Genomic DNA, 16,934 nt, shown 5'->3' with positions numbered 1-16,934 from the left:
TTCAGAGACTCTGTCCCTCACCACCCCTTGTTGTAAATATTTTTGTCCACCCTAAGCGTGGAAGGGTATTCTCAGATGTGAGACCCTTGCTCATTGCACCATCAGGATTCAAGCAAACCGGGCCGAAGACGGCTGTAATGCCAGAAACCGGTCCCCGGGAGCTTGTTTCCTTCCCAGTGTAAGAATTGGCTTTTGTAGTTTGGTTTGCCCTGTTCCCATCATGCACTGGGACAGGAACAGACTAATTTGCATACAGCCAGGTTCTGAAACTGGGATGGTGCAGCGAGCTAAAAAACGGTGTTGGATCTAGCCCTGATCTCTTGACTGGGTGAGAGCTTTCTGCTTAATCCAGAGACTCTGTCCCTCACCACCCCTTGTTGTAAATATTTTTGTCCACCCTAAGCGTGGAAGGGTATTCTCAGATGTGAGACCCTTGCTCATTGCACCATCAGGATTCAAGCAAACCGGGCCGAAGACGGCTGTAATGCCAGAAACCGGTCCCCGGGAGCTTGTTTCCTTCCCAGTGTAAGAATTGGCTTTTGTAGTTTGGTTTGCCCTGTTCCCATCATGCACTGGGACAGGAACAGACTAATTTACATACAGCCAGGTTCTGAAACTGGGATGGTGCAGTGAGCTAAAAAACGGTGTTGGATCTAGCCCTGATCTCTTGACTGGGTGAGAGCTTTCTGCTTAATTCAGAGACTCTGTCCCTCACCACCCCTTGTTGTAAATATTTTTGTCCACCCTAAGCGTGGAAGGGTATTCTCAGATGTGAGACCCTTGCTCATTGCACCATCAGGATTCAAGCAAACCGGGCCGAAGACGGCTGTAATGCCAGAAACCGGTCCCCGGGAGCTTGTTTCCTTCCCAGTGTAAGAATTGGCTTTTGTAGTTTGGTTTGCCCTGTTCCTATCATGCACTGGGACAGGAACAGACTAATTTGCATACAGCCAGGTTCTGAAACTGGGATGGTGCAGTGAGCTAAAAAACGGTGTTGGATCTAGCCCTGATCTCTTGACTGGGTGAGAGCTTTCTGCTTAATTCAGAGACTCTGTCCCTCACCACCCCTTGTTGTAAATATTTTTGTCCACCCTAAGCGTGGAAGGGTATTTTCAGATGTGAGACCCTTGCTCATTGCACCATCAGGATTCAAGCAAACCGGGCCGAAGACGGCTGTAATGCCAGAAACCGGTCCCCGGGAGCTTGTTTCCTTCCCAGTGTAAGAATTGGCTTTTGTAGTTTGGTTTGCCCTGTTCCCATCATGCACTGGGACAGGAACAGACTAATTTGCATACAGCCAGGTTCTGAAACTGGGATGGTGCAGTGAGCTAAAAAACGGTGTTGGATCTAGCCCTGATCTCTTGACTGGGTGAGAGCTTTCTGCTTAATTCAGAGACTCTGTCCCTCACCACCCCTTGTTGTAAATATTTTTGTCCTCCCTAAGCGTGGAAGGGTATTCTCAGATGTGAGACCCTTGCTCATTGCACCATCAGGATTCAAGCAAACCGGGCCGAAGACGGCTGTAATGCCAGAAACCGGTCCCCGGGAGCTTGTTTCCTTCCCAGTGTAAGAATTGGCTTTTGTAGTTTGGTTTGCCCTGTTCCCATCATGCACTGGGACAGGAACAGACTAATTTGCATACAGCCAGGTTCTGAAACTGGGATGGTGCAGTGAGCTAAAAAACGGTGTTGGATCTAGCCCTGATCTCTTGACTGGGTGAGAGCTTTCTGCTCAAATCAGAGACTCTGTCCCTCACCACCCCTTGTTGTAAATATTTTTGTCCACCCTAAGCGTGGAAGGGTATTCTCAGATGTGAGACCCTTGCTCATTGCACCATCAGGATTCAAGCAAACCGGGCCGAAGACGGCTGTAATGCCAGAAACCGGTCCCCGGGAGCTTGTTTCCTTCCCAGTGTAAGAATTGGCTTTTGTAGTTTGGTTTGCCCTGTTCCCATCATGCACTGGGACAGGAACAGACTAATTTGCATACAGCCAGGTTCTGAAACTGGGATGGTGCAGTGAGCTAAAAAACGGTGTTGGATCTAGCCCTGATCTCTTGACTGGGTGAGAGCTTTCTGCTTAATTCAGAGACTCTGTCCCTCACCACCCCTTGTTGTAAATATTTTTGTCCACCCTAAGCGTGGAAGGGTATTCTCAGATGTGAGACCCTTGCTCATTGCACCATCAGGATTCAAGCAAACCGGGCCGAAGACGGCTGTAATGCCAGAAACCGGTCCCCGGGAGCTTGTTTCCTTCCCAGTGTAAGAATTGGCTTTTGTAGTTTGGTTTGCCCTGTTCCCATCATGCACTGGGACAGGAACAGACTAATTTGCATACAGCCAGGTTCTGAAACTGGGATGGTGCAGCGAGCTAAAAAACGGTGTTGGATCTAGCCCTGATCTCTTGACTGGGTGAGAGCTTTCTGCTTAATTCAGAGACTCTGTCCCTCACCACCCCTTGTTGTAAATATTTTTGTCCACCCTAAGCGTGGAAGGGTATTCTCAGATGTGAGACCCTTGCTCATTGCACCATCAGGATTCAAGCAAACCGGGCCGAAGACGGCTGTAATGCCAGAAACCGGTCCCCGGGAGCTTGTTTCCTTCCCAGTGTAAGAATTGGCTTTTGTAGTTTGGTTTGCCCTGTTCCCATCATGCACTGGGACAGGAACAGACTAATTTGCATACAGCCAGGTTCTGAAACTGGGATGGTGCAGTGAGCTAAAAAACGGTGTTGGATCTAGCCCTGATCTCTTGACTGGGTGAGAGCTTTCTGCTTAATTCAGAGACTCTGTCCCTCACCACCCCTTGTTGTAAGTATTTATGTCCACCCTAAGCGTGGAAGGGTATTCTCAGATGTGAGACCCTTGCTCATTGCACCATCAGGATTCAAGCAAACCGGGCCGAAGACGGCTGTAATGCCAGAAACCGGTCCCCGGGAGCTTGTTTCCTTCCCAGTGTAAGAATTGGCTTTTGTAGTTTGGTTTGCCCTGTTCCCATCATGCACTGGGACAGGAACAGACTAATTTGCATACAGCCAGGTTCTGAAACTGGGATGGTGCAGTGAGCTAAAAAACGGTGATGGATCTAGCCCTGATCTCTTGACTGGGTGAGAGCTTTCTGCTTAATTCAGAGACTCTGTCCCTCACCACCCCTTGTTGTAAATATTTTTGTCCACCCTAAGCGTGGAAGGGTATTCTCAGATGTGAGACCCTTGCTCATTGCACCATCAGGATTCAAGCAAACCGGGCCGAAGACGGCTGTAATGCCAGAAACCGGTCCCCGGGAGCTTGTTTCCTTCCCAGTGTAAGAATTGGCTTTTGTAGTTTGGTTTGCCCTGTTCCCATCATGCACTGGGACAGGAACAGACTAATTTGCATACAGCCAGGTTCTGAAACTGGGATGGTGCAGTGAGCTAAAAAACGGTGTTGGATCTAGCCCTGATCTCTTGACTGGGTGAGAGCTTTCTGCTTAATTCAGAGACTCTGTCCCTCACCACCCCTTGTTGTAAATATTTTTGTCCACCCTAAGCGTGGAAGGGTGTTCTCAGATGTGAGACCCTTGCTCATTGCACCATCAGGATTCAAGCAAACCGGGCCGAAGACGGCTGTAATGCCAGAAACCGGTCCCCGGGAGCTTGTTTCCTTCCCAGTGTAAGAATTGGCTTTTGTAGTTTGGTTTGCCCTGTTCCCATCATGCACTGGGACAGGAACAGACTAATTTGCATACAGCCAGGTTCTGAAACTGGGATGGTGCAGTGAGCTAAAAAACGGTGTTGGATCTAGCCCTGATCTCTTGACTGGGTGAGAGCTTTCTGCTTAATTCAGAGACTCTGTCCCTCACCACCCCTTGTTGTAAATATTTTTGTCCACCCTAAGCGTGGAAGGGTATTCTCAGATGTGAGACCCTTGCTCATTGCACCATCAGGATTCAAGCAAACCGGGCCGAAGACGGCTGTAATGCCAGAAACCGGTCCCCGGGAGCTTGTTTCCTTCCCAGTGTAAGAATTGGCTTTTGTAGTTTGGTTTGCCCTGTTCCCATCATGCACTGGGACAGGAACAGACTAATTTGCATACAGCCAGGTTCTGAAACTGGGATGGTGCAGTGAGCTAAAAAACGGTGTTGGATCTAGCCCTGATCTCTTGACTGGGTGAGAGCTTTCTGCTTAATTCAGAGACTCTGTCCCTCACCACCCCTTGTTGTAAATATATGCTACATCCAACGTGCTTTGTCCCTTCCAAACTAAATTTCGTGCTGGTGTATAGCCGATGTTCATCTGCTTTGCCTCACCTTTCCAATCCTGTATGCGGTGTTCCGTTTGGCGCTGTAGTTCCGGAGCTTACCCGCCTCAACGGTTTGGTCTCTCTCTTTATATTATTAGTATGGATATGGATCATATGAATAATTCTAACAAGTGTTTTGAATTTCTCATTTGTGACCCTTTTCCCCCTCTTTTGAATTTTGTTTTGTTACTTCTGTGAAATGTCTTTCTTATTTACATTATCATGTTCACAACTATGTAACTTCTGTTTACTTTTCTTACCATCAACCGAAAAATCCTTTTGGCCTTGACGAAGCAGCATGTTGTCACGAAACAGGTGATGGCCAAAGTAAAAATATCTCTTGATTTGAGAATATGGAATAAAATTACAATGGATTACTATTCAATCATTGAGTTTGTACTCAATCTGGGTAAAGACCTCAAAAAAAGTCTGTGTTTACATGCATGGCGAGGGACTGCAGGACTGATGAGGCTAACACTTAAAAATTGCCCAAAGGGTATGTTGTTCTTTTGGGTCGCAGGGTGGTAGCTATTAAAATGGAGCATAGTGTTGCGGTCAGATGGTTTAGTGTATAACTCCACTGCAAGGGTGCCTTCCACATTTTTTATCGTTATATCGAGAAAATTGCACATCTCATTACTGTATGCGGAGGTGAACCTTAAGTTCTCGTCCCCTAAGTTAAGCCAAGTGATGAACTCAGTTAAATATTCTTCACTGCCTTCCTAAATTTAGACCAAATAGAGCCTCTAGACAGCCAGTAACATGCTCTTTTAGTTGCAAAAATATGTTGATTGTTAGAGCAAATACACTAGATAACCAGTGGTATAACCAGAACACATCCTCTTAACAGGACTGAAGCGTGTCCCCAATCTTTACCAAAACAAGTGACGCTCAACCAAAGACATTTGCATAAGGTAAAACATTTTTGGAATAAGTTCTTTATAGTGCAAAAACAACAGTTAAAGTAAAAAACAAGCACAGTTATCGATCAAGACCTACGATACAATTTTTCTTAGAAATAAGTGATAAGGAAAGACAGCGAGCACAAGAAGAAACGTGTTCAATCTGAAATACAAGAAAGATCACCAGGATGTTCGCACCTGGGTAAGTTAAAGGGTTCAGTTTGAAATTTAAAAAAATCAAAGAACCCACTAAGGCGATATATCTACCCTGAAAGTGAGAACCTGTAAGGAGTAGAACACTAGGTGTCTAAATAACAACAATTAGACCCCCCATAACACAAGGGATGTATTCCATCCCTGGCATTCTGTTAACAAAATGAATGCTAAGAAACCGCAGGGCGCTTGTATTGATGTTCATAGTTACCAAATATTAGCTAAGTCTAGAAATGTTATTAAATATCTATGTGCAAATGTACGAAAATATGGGCCTAACATTATGTATCACTGTATGTTTTCAGAGTAGAATAACTGAATCGTGAACGAGTCCTTGAAGAAGGTGCAAAATAAAGAGGCACCGAAACGCCGCGTCGACACTTTTTCGTTCCTATGTCCCAGTAATTTTTAACAAAAACCATTGTATAATTGACAGTATAATGTTTTAATAATAATCTTTTTTTAAATGATGAATGTTTTTTGCGTTTATAAAAAACCTAGAACAAATTTGTAATTTTGTACATGTTGTGACTTATTATAAATTGTTTGCATTATGTTTTTTAAATAAATAATTGATCAATATTTTTATACAACAACACTATTGTTTCATGTTTCTGCTGATACCTATGGGCACCATTTTCATTGAAGTGTAAATTTGGTAACTACTGTAACACTACAAACCCCCTTGCTTCTCTAGGGAAGACCCCATGACTAATTAAAGATTTGATAAATAGTGAATCCAGGAGAAGGAATTCTGAATTTTTGCTATTGTTGACCCAATCCTTTTCCTGATAGAAAGGGTAGCTCCCAAACAACCTATTTTGTAAAATAGTGGTATGCCACTGGAGCGTCAAATAAAGTGACTCTTTAAGTAAATGTGTAAAATAGTGGTACGCCACTGGAGCGTCAAATAAAGTGACGCTCAGGTGGCAAAAAGGGTTTGTAAATATGCCCCAATGTGTCAGCCCCGTCAGCCATTGGCTCTCTTTTCTGTGACCGACAGCATTCTGCTTGCACTCGTGCACATCCCTCTAAAAATTAGTTGCAGGGCTGGTGGGCCAATGATTTAGTTTGCTGATTGTTTTTCTTTTCTTTCCATTCTTTATCTTTGTTTATTTATTTTTGGTCACTCTTGTATAAACTAACTACAGGTTATAGCAACTCAAAGCCAATGTCGGTGCCCATTAAAATCATGTTTTCCCGTGATGTTCTTTCACAATAAAAAGGGTTTCTATACTTCTTCTTTGTACCTGCCAAGAAGCAACCATACATTTTCGCTAAAACTGAATGTGATGCTAAAATTTTTTTTGAAAAGTAAAAAATGTTCATTTGACATTTGCCACCATGTGTAGACAGTAGTAAGTTTTATTTTTAATTTGTGCCACATGAATGTAACAAAAATAAAACAAATGATATTGCATCTGCTTTCGAAGGCCAGACCTACTGATTTTGCCAATGCTTGTTTCAGGAGAGTCTTCAGGAGGGCAAAGAGGCAAATCATCAGGTTGTTTTTCCTCAATTCTGGATTGCGAATCGAGGAGAGCTGTAGATCACAATTTCAGTTCCAGCAGAACAGACAGCCTTTCAACCTCCAGGGCTGATAAAACGAGTACCAAAGATGTGGTTGTATGGACAATTAGTTACAGTTCAGTCTTTAGTGTGAGCTATGTAAATAGTCATTACAATTGGTAGGACTAAGTAATCACACTTTGAATAGTAAATTTAATGACCAAGATCACACAGAGAGCATTTGCTGATATCATAACTATACTGGTAAACCCAGCACTGCAACAGGAGGAGCAGGACTGGAATGCAAGACTGACCTAGAAGTCAAATAAACACCACAACGCATGATAAGTCTTATATCTATCCACCAGTTACAGAATTAGAAGATGCTTATATTTTCATTTGTTGTATAAGCACAAGGAGGTGAGATGAAGTCTGTCTTCATATTGATGAAGTCTCTGAGGTAGTCAGCATTTATTTTGTACATTTAAAAGGGTAGAAAGGGGGTCCTCATTCTGGTCTCACATGATGTTCTCCTCAATTTCTTTTTTTTATAATGCAGGTGACACAGGCAGTCCACCTTTTGACCTGCTGCCTTCCACCTAGGAAAAAAGAATAAGATTGACAAAATTTAAATGACTTAAACAATGAAAGCTATCATTGCAGTTTCATAGGTTTGTAGCGCTGCGAATAACCAGATTCAGTTGCCTCCATCTTCCGAAGGCGAGAGGCGTCTGCCCCTCCACATCTTCTCGGGTGTTTGTGGACCAATGGGAGGATTCCTTGACCCATCCGGAGGGACTTTGTTATGATTGAACTGTGTTTTTGTTCTCAGTATGGGCATTAATATGACCCCCCAGTGATTATTTTGGTATCAATCCCTATTGCAATATTTATTTTAGAGTCACAAGTCTTGAGAGCAGTTTGGATTTTTTGGGGGCCGCGCTGAATTGGGACTTTTGAGTATTGACACTTGTGGGGTCATAGATGGCCTATACCTGCTCGGTTTGGCTTCTGTCCATTAGTGCCTTATGTTGGAGATGTTGACATCACCCCCATCCTGATGGAACTCCCTTGGCTCCCCTCGCCAGCCATCGCCGTATTCAAAGCAGCTGCAGAATTGACGACAACTCCTGCTTATCTTGCAGACAAGCTCATCATTTCCGGTGCTTTGTGGTGCACTTTCATCCCACTCGGAAGTGCAAAAAAGAACAAGGCAGCAGGCCTTTTCCATCTATGCACCCAGGATCTGGAACAACACCCCTTTATGGACCAGGACCACCCCAAACGCTGCTCCAACTCGTGAAAGAGTTGAAGACGCGCCTCTTTGAAGAACACTATATCACAGGGCATTAACCGTACACAACCCAGGTCCATCTCCTCTCACCCAATGACTTTATGCGCGTCTTTGACCATCTACGGCCCCCGCTGCCTGCTTGGCTTGGTTTGGGCTCCACCAATACATACATGTATACAGCTGAATCTGAAGTGCTTGAATCAAAAATGTTAGCCTTTTTGTGTCTCACAGATGTCTATAAGAAGTTCACAGCTCACTGAGCTGTTGTAAATGCAATGGGCAGTGCTTTTCAAAACCCATGAATAACAAATACACTTTCTTAAACCACTTCAACATTCCAACCCCATCCCCTCAGTACAGATAAGGAAGAGTCAGTCACACATCAGGCTAAGATTAAAGGTCTTTCAAAGTCTCCATTTCACACAAAGTCATGTGAATTTCTCTCTCTGGGTCTGTGCTGTACCCTCTCTCCTGACAGATACCAAAAATGGAACACATGTTCTGGGTACAAAGAGAGAACAAACACACAGAGGTCTAGAAGAGGATGAAGTCCATAGGTTTCACCATCCACACTGAAGGCTAGCTCATTCTATAGTGACTGTGATAAACTTAGCCTGGAGGTCACCTAGAGGTGACGATTGTAGGTAGTTCTCAATGGGAATCATAGTCTGGCTAGACTGCTTTCTCCTCTTCAGCTGGGCTTTTGTGTGAAGGTGGATGGCCCTGGTTTAAATACAGGATGGTGGGACTTCATTAATTTTTGTGCGTGTGGTTGTGAAGGTATTTCTCCTCGTTGTGCCTCCATGAATGTTGCGTGGAAACAACCAAAAAACACCCCTTTCACGCAGAGTAATGCCATGTTTACAAGGCCGTGAAAAGCCATGCAGGGTTGCTTTATGTGGCCTTGTAAATATGGGCAGGAACACTGCGCCGCGGGTGCGTCACACAAGTTGACACACCAACAGCGCACAGGAACAAAATTTATTTTTTTCATAAATATTTGTCAGGCAGGTAGGTGTGTTTTTTGAGAATCTAACCAACAACTGTTTTCACATCTTAAGTTGCCATCCGATGATCCTTCTTTGACATGATTGGTGAACAACATATGTTTTGTGTATATGTAAATGTAAATTGATACTTGTATAGCGCACTACTCACCCGCAAGGGTCTCAAGGCGCTTGTACGAATACCGCTGTGGAACCCATCCTGGCTTTCCCTGTGAGGCGTCCACTCCTGGGCACCCCCAAGGTGAGGCCAGGCATCCTTAGCGTTTTGGGGGCTGTTGTGGAGATTAAGCAAGCTATTGCCCCGAGTTGCAGAGTGGGACTCCATGATTGGAATGGGCACCGAGGCGAGAATTATCAGGTCCGTGGAATTTTGAGCCCAAGACCCGCCGAGGCGGGGAATTGAACCCTGGTTCCGGGCTAGACATCTGCATCAGGGTCTTCCGCTCTAACCATTGAGCCACACTTCTCCACAATCATTTTTGTAAGAGGTAATTAAAGTATTGTTTGTGTTTTTGTCAATATGCTTTGTGATTGATCTGCATTTGTGCCCTCTTCGCTGCTGTTGCTCCTGTCCTATTTGAGTAGTACTGAACTGTGTTCAGGTGTAGATGGGTGAACCTACACTGCGAATACTTCAACGTCATTTCTTGTGTGGCGAGTAGACTGTGATATGATGAGTGTGGTCCAGCACTTGCATCCGTCCTAAATCAAAGTTCAATTCACACCCATCTGAGAATACCTCGCTTCGATTGTTTCGGTTTGGTTTTAATAATGGGAGGATCCTTCATCATGGCTATTCCATTGCTCCCCTCAGTTCTGTGTGGTTGTATGGATGGGGGGGGGGGGGTTGTCTGGATGATTTATGGAGTGAATGATCATTGATTTAGGGGTTTTGACACCTTAGGGACCACTCCATGATGTTGGAGTGCAAGTGGCAGCGGAGTGCAAATGCAGGAACTCTAGCCCTATGGTTCATGGGTCCCTACCTTACAGGCTAGATTGTTTTTGTTTAGGAAGGGGCACCTTCCAGCACAAAAACAATACTGTGAGGCATTTTCCTTGTTCTATGTGTGTTGCTGAATGCAGCACACAAAAAAAGAGGAACTAACACTGAAAAATAAAGATATTTCTCCCCATTATGTCTCCGTTGGGGAGGCGTAGCATTTTCATGCATTTACAGGTTCACAAGTCTTTGTGAATCTGGAAGTGCACCAACATACATGGATGGATGCATGGGAATGGTGTGCTTCACTCCTAGAACGCCTTCCTGATGCAGAGTAATGCAAGGCAGCGATTTACCCTACTATGCATTACTCTCGATCAATCAAGCCACGTCGAGCCACGCAAGGTGATTCTGCGTGGCTCATGAAATCTTATCTAAGCCTGTGCCTTGCGTCATCTTGCATGACTCAAGGGAAATGCAAGGGTCTAGTAAATCTGGCCCTACGTTTCTATAGCAACTTTGTTTGTAGAAAGTCTCAATGATGGTACCAGGTGTAAATAGGGCCTGTACGTTAAGTGTCCCTCATGGACTGAGACTGCCACCCTGAGTGTGACAATGCAAAGTATGATTCTCAGCCGTAATTCCGACAAGGTCACGGGACAGAGACTGCGCTAATTAAGGCGGCAGACGAAATAAGGGCCACAATGGACAAAGGGGGACAGGCTGTCCTGATTTTATTGGACCTGTCGGCGGCTTTCGACACGGTCGATCATGCAACTTTGATCGGCCGTGTCGAGGCCATTGGTATTAAACATAGAGCCAGGGATCTTATCTTATCCTTCCTGGCTGATTGTAAGCAAGCTGTCAAGATGGGTACTTTTACTTCATCCACCTTCAGCCTTCCTTGTGGAGTCCCGCAGGGTTCCTCGCTAAGTCCGACCCTTTTTAATATCTATGTTTCGGACTTAGCGAGGGTAATAAAAGAGTACAACATCAATTTGACAACTTACGCCGACGATACCCAGTTGGTATTATCCATACACAAAAACGGACCCACTGTTGCAGCAAACTTTAAGAATGGTATGAGGGCTATTAGCAGTTGGATGGCCTCCAACTGCCTAAAACTCAATTCATCTAAGACGGAGGTCATGCTCTTTGGAAACATCCAACCTTTGTGGTCCCCCTTATGGTGGCCTGAGGAACTGGGAACTCCACCTCAACCTGTCAGTAAAGTCAAAAATCTGGGAGTGATATTTGATGACAAGCTCCTTTTCCATCATCATGTGAATGCGGTTGTTTCATCATCCTTTAACATCTTAAGGAAAATAAAGAAACTCTTACCGTATCTCCCCATAACAACGGGAAAAACACTAATATCCACACTGGTGTTTTCACGCACTGACTACTGCAATGCCCTCTTCCTCAATGCCCAAAAAAAGGTTATTTCCAAACTGCAACTGATACAAAATGCCTCCGCTAGAGTTCTATTGGGTATTCCCAAACATAGCTCTGTTTCTGGACATCTGGACCAACTGCACTGGCTCCCAGTCAGAAGTCGTACGAAGTTCAAGACCCTCTGCATTGTCTATAAGGCAATGTAAATGTAAATGTATAGGCATTTATATAGCGCACTACTTACCCGTAGGGTCCCAAGGCGCTTCGACCGCTGCGAAACCCTTCCTGGCTTCCCTGAGAGATGGTCCCTTAATGGGTATCTCCAGGGTGAAACCAGGCATCCCCGGTGGTCTGGTGGGGCCGTTAGTGAAGATGAGGCAAGGTAATGCCCAGAGTTGCCGAGTGTGATCACTGATCAGAGTGGGCACCGAGGCGAGAGAATTATCGAGTCCGCTGACCCTGGTCCAGAAACCTGCCGCGCCGGGAATCGAACCCTGGTCCCGGGCCGTCCTCTGCTCTCGGGTCTGCCGCCTCTAACCAGTGAGCCACACTACTTCACGCAATAAACAATATGGGACCCAAATTCCTGAGAAGTTCTTTTAAGCCTTTGGCAACCCCCAGAACGCTGCGTTCCAATACGGCTCATATGCTTCAGATTCCTAGAACAAGGAAAGTAAACTGGGGAGACAGATGTTTTTCCATAGCAGCAGCAAAACTATGGAACTCCCTTCCCCTCAATATAAAAAGTAGTCCATCCTTGATTGTCTTCAGAAAACAGATAAAGACGTGGCTGTTTTCTCAACGGCACGATTCATAGATCTCTCAACCAATGTCTTAAAGTTCTAATTACTGGTCTTCAGCCTTTAGCCTCTAGCGCCGAGACACCCATGGGTAATTGTAGCGCTTTAAAAATTGCAAAAATAAATAAATAAATAAATAATTACAGGCTGGTAGGGTGGGTTTTAAACTGATTACTCAACTTTGCAATTTTAACCAATTGCAAAGTCCACTAGTCACCTCTTAGTCAAACCTTTTGAGCCCTACAGGCGGGGTGCAATATATTTAAAGTAAAAAATGTGTTTTATTAACTTTACACATCCTCTCAGTACAACTCTTGCATTGCAGTTTTTAGTGTGGCAAGGCTAGCAGTTCCATTGGGGAGTATGGAGTTATGTGCTGGTAGCTCAGCCATACTTACTTCCAAATGGTACTTCTAATTATGATACTCCAAAGTATTAAAAGAAACTTTGCCTTAAACCTGATTTGTTCCTCAAGTTGAATATCAGGTAACTATTTCACAAGGGACAACTTTAATAATGTTTTTAGTACTGTTTATGTTTATGTTTGCACACAGTTGCTGTCCTAGGCAGGCTACTGCCCTCCAGGGGGTAGAAGTGAACGACCCTCAGGAAGGGCATCAAAGCACCTGCTGAGGTGGAAATTGTGATCTCCTCCTGGCAGGATGGGCAGAGTGGGTGTGAGCCCCAAAGAGGAACTTCAAAGGGGAACCCACCTTTCAAGGGCAAATGGTAGTCACACTAAGGAAAAATTGCTGTTTTGTATAGACAGACAGGCTGGCATCCTGGATGGAGTGGGAGAAGGTGTTGTCAAACAGGTTTCTCAAGGGGAGTGTAGCTCCCAGGTAGCTACACCTATGGTTAGGCTAGGGAGCACCACATACTGAAAGAAGAGTCCTGCCATGTTGGGAGACGGCAGTCTAGTGCTAAATGTCATTATTGAAGAGTGAAGTTGCACTAATACACCATGTCTTCACACCATCTCATTGCAGTGACAAGGATTAGTTTCTGTTTTATAGCACAGACATGCAAAAAACATCAAGAACGCATAGCAAACGCGTGCCCAAAGCAAAGATGGATGGCAACTCTCAGACGGGGGGCTCAGGTTGAGGTAAAGGAGCTCCTTTCTGGCATTGATAGGTAAATATTAGGAATAAAGGCAAGGTTTGAGAATAAAGAAAATATGAACAGAAGGGGATTGGATTAGTGAAGCATTAAGAGACATGTAGGAGTGTGTGTGGGGGGGGGTTAGCTGCACTTACAAAACAGAGAAATACTGTCTCTTTAAAAGGTTTCATGAGAAAGAGTGCTAACCAGAGCCCAGAGATAGATGGTTAGTGCCTCTTCAAGAGGATGATAGGTGCAAGAGGGCTGATTAGAGTTATGAGTTAAAGGATGAGTGTCACCTTAAGAATGTAATCAAACTGAACTCAAGCTGAACAGAGCGGATAGTTGGAATGTTATTGGACCAGATCCGTAAGAACTAGGGGTCAGTGTACACCTGAGAGACAGAGGGTTAGTGCCACTTTAGGATAGATGGAGGAACGGGGGAGCTCAGCAGAACTCAAAGAGCAGTATAGTGTCCATTTATTGCACAAAAGAGCCCTGGTATGAGTTAGTGTCTCTCTTGAAGAGGTTTGTAAGAGCAGAAGACCTGAGACCCAAGTACAGTCATGAAATCAATGGTAAGTAGCACCTTAAGAAGTTTCAAAGAGCAAGTGAGCTAAGCTGAGCTCGCAGATACAAGGTTAGTTTTATTTTGAGTGATGGAGGAGAAGGAGGAGAGAGTAGCAAAGCTCAGAGATAGCTGAGCGACTCTTTCTTGGCGGAGCAGAGTTCCCATATAGGTTAGGGCATCATTAAAAGGTTTACAGGATCAGTAGAGCATAACAGAGGTCATATATAGACGGTAAGTGTCTCTTTAAGAAGGTTGTAGGTGCGAGAGGGATTAGCAGAGTTAAGAGTTAAAGGATGAGTGACACCGTAAGAATGTAATCAAACTGAACTCAAGCTGAGCAGAGCTGATAGTTGGAATGGTATTGGACCAGATCCGTAAGAACAAGTGGTCAGCGTACAACTGAGAGACAGAGGGTTAGTGCCACTTTATGATCGATGGAGGAACAGGGGAGCTCAGCAGAACTCAAAGAGCAGTATAGTGTCCATGTATTGCAAAAAAGAGCCCTGAAATGAGTTATTGTCTCTCTTGAAAAGGTTTGTAAGAGCAGAAGACCTGAGACCCACGTACAGTAATGAAATCAATGGTAAGTAGCACCTTAAGAAGTTTCAAATAGCAAGCGAGCTAAGCTGAGCTCGCAGATACAAGGTTCGTTTTAATTTGAGTGATGGAGGAGGAGGAGGAGAGAGTAGCAAAGCTCGGAGATAGCTGAGCGACTCTTTCTTGGGGGAGCAGAGTTCCGAGATAAGTAGGGCATCTTTAAAAGGTTTACAGGATCAGTAGAGCATAACAGAGGTCATATATAGAAGGTAAGTGGATCTTTAAGAAGGTTGTAGGTGCAAGAGGGTAAAAAGTTAAATGATTAGTTTGAAGGTTATTGGCTGAGTAACCAGTGATTAGGAGCTAGAGAAAAGAGTAGAACTGAGAGATAGAGGGCTAGTGCCACTTTCAGCGAGGTGGAGGAGCAGGGGAGTTCAGCAAAACTCAGACATAGATCAATGCAGAACAGAGCTTTGAAACTACCTAAGAAGGTTTGTAAGACCAGGAGACTGGAGCAAAGACAAGAGATACATGCTAGGTATCACTTTAAGAGGTTTAAAAGTGCAGGAGAGCTAAAATAGAATGTGTCACTTTGAGACATGGAGAAGTTGGCGAGAGCAGCAGAGCTAAGAGATAGGTGGGTGATTCTTTCATGGCAGAGCAGAGATGCGAGATAAGCTGGTGTATCTGTAGCACTCAGCTGACATCAGATGTAGAAGGTTAGTGTTTCTTTAAGAGGTTTCTAGGATCAGTAGTGATCAGTAGAGCTCATACAGAGAAGGTTAGTGTCTCTTTTAAAGGTTTGTAGGGGCAGTGGAGCATTGCCTCAGACATAGAAGGTTAGTGTCTCTTTCAAAGGTTTGTAGGGGCAGTAGAGCATTGCCTCAGACATAGAAGGTTAGTGTCTCTTTCAAAGGTTTGTAGGGAAAGTAGAGCATTGCCTCCGACATAGAAGGTTAGTGTCTCTTTCAAAGGTTTGTAGGGGCAAAGGAGCATTGCCTCAGACATAGAAGGTTAGTTTCTCTTCCAAAGGTTGGTAGGGGCAGTAGAGCATTGCCTCAGACATAGAAGGTTAGTGTCTCTTTCAAGGGTTTGTAGGGGCAGTAGAGCATTGCCTCAGACATAGAAGGTTAGTGTCTCTTTCAAGGGTTTGTAGGGGCAAAGAAGCATTGCCTCAAACATAGAAGGATAGTGTCTCTTTCAAAGGTTTGTAGGGGCAGTGGAGCATTGCCTCAGACATAGAAGGTTAGTGTCTCTTTCAAGGGTTTGTAGGGGCAGTAGAGCATTGCCTCAGACATAGAAGGTTAGTGTCTCTTTCAAGGGTTTGTAGGGGCAAAGGAGCATTGCCTCAAACATAGAAGGATAGTGTCTCTTTCAAAGGTTTGTAGGGGCAGTGGAGCATTGCCTCAGACATACGAGGTTAATGTCTCTTTCACAGGTTTGTAGGGGCAGTGGAGCATTGCCTCAGACATAGAAGGTTAGTGTCTCTTTCAAAGGTTTGTAGGGGCAGTAGAGCATTGCCTCAGACATAGAAGGTTAGTGTCTCTTCCAAAGGTTTGTAGGGGCAGTAGAGCATTGCCTCAGACATAGAAGGTTAGTGTCTCTCTCAAAGGTTTGTAGGGGCAGTGGAGCATTGCCTCAGACATAGAAGGTTAGTTTCTCTTCCAAAGGTTGGTAGGGGCAGTAGAGCATTGCCTCAGACATAGAAGGTTAGTGTCTCTTTCAAGGGTTTGTAGGGGCAAAGAAGCATTGCCTCAAACATAGAAGGATAGTGTCTCTTTCAAAGGTTTGTAGGGGCAGTGGAGCATTGCCTCAGACATAGAAGGTTAGTGTCTCTTTCAAGGGTTTGTAGGGGCAGTAGAGCATTGCCTCAGACATAGAAGGTTAGTGTCTCTTTCAAGGGTTTGTAGGGGCAAAGGAGCATTGCCTCAAACATAGAAGGATAGTGTCTCTTTCAAAGGTTTGTAGGGGCAGTGGAGCATTGCCTCAGACATACGAGGTTAATGTCTCTTTCACAGGTTTGTAGGGGCAGTGGAGCATTGCCTCAGACATAGAAGGTTAGTGTCTCTTTCAAAGGTTTGTAGGGGCAGTAGAGCATTGCCTGACATAGAAGGTTAGTGTCTCTTCCAAAGGTTTGTAGGGGCAGTAGAGCATTGCCTCAGACATAGAAGGTTAGTGTCTCTTTCAAAGGTTTGTAGGGAAAGTAGAGCATTGCCTCCGACATAGAAGGTTAGTGTCTCTTTCAAAGGTTTGTAGGGGCAAAGGAGCATTGCCTCAGACATAGAAGGTTAGTTTCTCTTCCAAAGGTTGGTAGGGGCAGTAGAGCATTGCCTCAGACATAGAAGGTTAGTGTCTCTTTCAAGGGTTTGTAGGGGCAGTAG

Source organism: Lissotriton vulgaris, chromosome 4_2 (assembly GCF_964263255.1).
Source record: "Lissotriton vulgaris chromosome 4_2, aLisVul1.2, whole genome shotgun sequence".
NCBI classification, from domain to species: Eukaryota; Metazoa; Chordata; class Amphibia; order Caudata; family Salamandridae; genus Lissotriton; species Lissotriton vulgaris.
The sequence above is the reverse complement of the archived record's forward strand: the minus strand, read 5'-3'. Positions refer to the sequence as shown.